Source organism: Chiloscyllium plagiosum, unplaced genomic scaffold (assembly GCF_037043375.1).
Source record: "Chiloscyllium plagiosum isolate Xiang-an unplaced genomic scaffold, Cpla_swu_hap1 HiC_scaffold_2, whole genome shotgun sequence".
NCBI lineage: Eukaryota > Metazoa > Chordata > Chondrichthyes > Orectolobiformes > Hemiscylliidae > Chiloscyllium > Chiloscyllium plagiosum.
The window spans coordinates 35752563-35755652 of NW_028270140.1; positions in this window are offsets into that span (position 1 = coordinate 35752563).

Below are 3090 nucleotides of genomic sequence, written 5' to 3' on the forward strand. Positions count from 1 at the left end.
AATCCAGGCAATAGTTGTACAAGGCTTAATTAGGTTTAATTAGGCCTCCAGGAAAAGAAGCCTTTAAGGCAAAGAATTGCTCAATCCACATAGCTCAGTTGAGAGAGCATTAGATTGAAGATCTAACAGTCTCTGGCAAACCTGGATTTTGCCAATGATTAAGATTGTTTAGAGGCTACCTACCTCTGAGTCAGAAGGTACAGGTTCAAGTCCCAACTACTCCAGAGGTATATCATGACACATCTAAGATAAGGAGTTCCACACCTTTTGAAAGTTTGTGATAGAGTGTGCCATCCATTACAATAAAAGGGAGTCGAATAGTGTCTGTCCTTAATGAGATACCTTTGCATGTTTTGGGTTGTTACATTTTACTAAAAAGTACAAACTGATAATGACATAGTATGAGAGAGAGTTTCTAGAACCTGAGTGAACAGGACAAGCAGAAATGTAGGTAAAAACAATGACTGCAGATGCTGGAAACCAGATTCTGGATTAGTGGTGCTGGAAGAGCACAGCAGTTCAGGCAGCATCCGGGGACAGGCAAAATCGACGTTTCAGGCAAAAGCCCTTCATCAGGAATAATGAAGGGCTTTTGCCCGAAACGCGATTTTTGCCTGTCCTCCGATGCTGCCTGAACTGCTGTGTTCTTCCAGCACCACTAATCCACAAGCAGAAATGTATATTGCTTAATCAATCCAATTAAATGATTGTTCTTTCAATTTTTACATTGTTACTTTCACAATGGGTGCATTCAATAGCAAGTTGTTTAAAGTAACCATGGAAAACTAACATTTACAAGATTTAAATTTTATAAATTTAAGGTACACAAAAATTAAAATATGAAGGAATAAAACATTCCTCTTGTAATAGTTAATTTTCAGTGCCAGTAACATTTTGACAGCACAATGAGTAGGATTTCTTAAAATGCCAACAAAAGATGCAAACATGAACACTAAGTATGCAAAGAAAATTATTGGACGTGCTGGAAAAAAAAGTTGTAAATTAATAAGTCTGGCAGTATCTGTGGCGAGAGAGAAAGTTAATACTTGAGACGAGTGTCCTATTGTCTTAATAGGTCGATCACCTTTTTTGCATTAACTCATGGTGGCACTTATTTTGATTTTAATATATAACCTATTGAAACATGAATTCAACTTCTGAGAATTAGTTGGAATTGAATTTTGTTTATCAAATGCAATGTATTGGTGACGTTGATGAATTGCGCAACCACCTCGTGGGAGCACGCAAGGTAGTCATCAATGTAGCAGAGGAAGAGGTGGGGAGTGGTGCCAGTGTAATTACGGAAGATGGACTGTTCTACGTAGCCAACAAAGAGACAGGCAAAGCTGGGGCCCATACGGGTGCCCATGGCTACCCCTTTGGTCTGGAGGAAGTGGCAGGGTTCGAAGGAGAAATTAAGGGTGAGGACCAGTTCGGCCAAACGAATGAGTGTTGGTGGAAGGGTACTGTTGGGGACGCCGGGAGAGGAAAAAACGGAGGGCTTGGAGGCCCTGGTCATGGCGGATGGAGGTGTAGAGGGATTCGATATCCATGGTGAAGATGAGGCGTTGGGGGCCAGGGAAATGGAGGTGGAGAGCGTGGGTGGTGTCTTGAACGTATGTGGGGAGTTCCTGGACTAGGGGGGATAGGACAGTGTCGAAGTAGGTAGAAATGAGTTCAGTGGGACAGGAGCATGCTGAGATAATAGGGTGGTCAGGCTTGTGGATCTTGGAAAGGAGGTAGAACCTGGCAGGGGGGGGGGGGGTTCCCGGACTATGAGGTTGGAAGCTGTGGGTGGGAGATCACCTCCATCCAAGGCCCTAAAGGAGCCTTCCACATCCATCAAAGTTTTACCTGCACATCCACTAATATCATTTATTGTATCCGTTGCTCCCGATGCAGCCTCCTGTACATTGGGAAGACTGGACACCTCCTAGCAGAGCGCTTTAGGGAACATCTCCGGGACACCCGCACCAATCAACCACACCGCCCTGTGGCCCAACATTTCAACTCCCCCTCCCACTCTGCTGAGGACATGGAGGTCCTGGGCCTCCTTCACCGCTGCTCCCTCACCACCAGACACCTGGAGGAAGAACACCTCATCTTCTGCCTCGGAACACTTCAACCCCATGGCATCAATGTGGACTTCAACAGTTTCCTCATTTCCCCTTCCAGCTCAGCACTGTCCCCATGACTTGTCCTACCTGCCTATCTCCTTTTCCACCTATCCACTCCACCCTCCTCCCTGGCCTATCACCTTCATCCCCTCCCCCACTCATCTATTGTACTCTATGCTACTTTCTCCCCACCCCCACCCTCCTCTAGCTTATCTCTCCACGCTTCAGGCTCTCTTCCTTTATTCCTGATAAAGGGCTTTTGCCCGAAACGTTGAATTTACTGCTCCTCGGATGCTGCCTGAATTGCTGGGCTCTTCCAGCACCACTAATCCAGAATCCTGTTTCCAGCATCTGCAGTCATTGTTTTTACTTAGGTAAGGTGAATGGCAGGTGTCTTTTCCCTAGGGTGGGGGATTTCAAGACTGGGACCATATTTTTAAGGTGAGAGTGGAAAGATTTTAAAAAGACATCGGGCAATTTTTTAACGTATGGAGTAGTTTGTGTGTGGAATGAACCTCCAGTGGAAGGGTACAGTTACTTTATCAAAAAGACATTTAGACAAGTATTTGAATAAGAAATTTTGGAGGGTTATAGGCCAAGCGCTGGCAGGAGGAGGGGCGGAAATTTAGTTTGGGATGATGTTCCGCATGGACCGAAGGGTCTATTTCCTTGCTGTATGGCTTTTTCAAAAAAAAAACGTAGTATCTGTCACTTTTCTAGAACACGAACATTGACAACCACCTGATGAAGGAGCAGCGCTCCGAAAGCTAGTGCTTCCAATTAAACCTGTTGGACTATAACCTGGGGGGGGGGGGGTGATTTTTTTTAACTTTATTCACGAATACAGCCGCAAATCTCCCAGTAAGGAGGTAGATGGCGGTGTGAGCGCTTCTGTTGGAGCTTTTACCCATCTTGCATTCACTGGCAATGGTTAACTGTGTGTGTTTCAGCGGCCGCTCTCTCTTCACTGCTG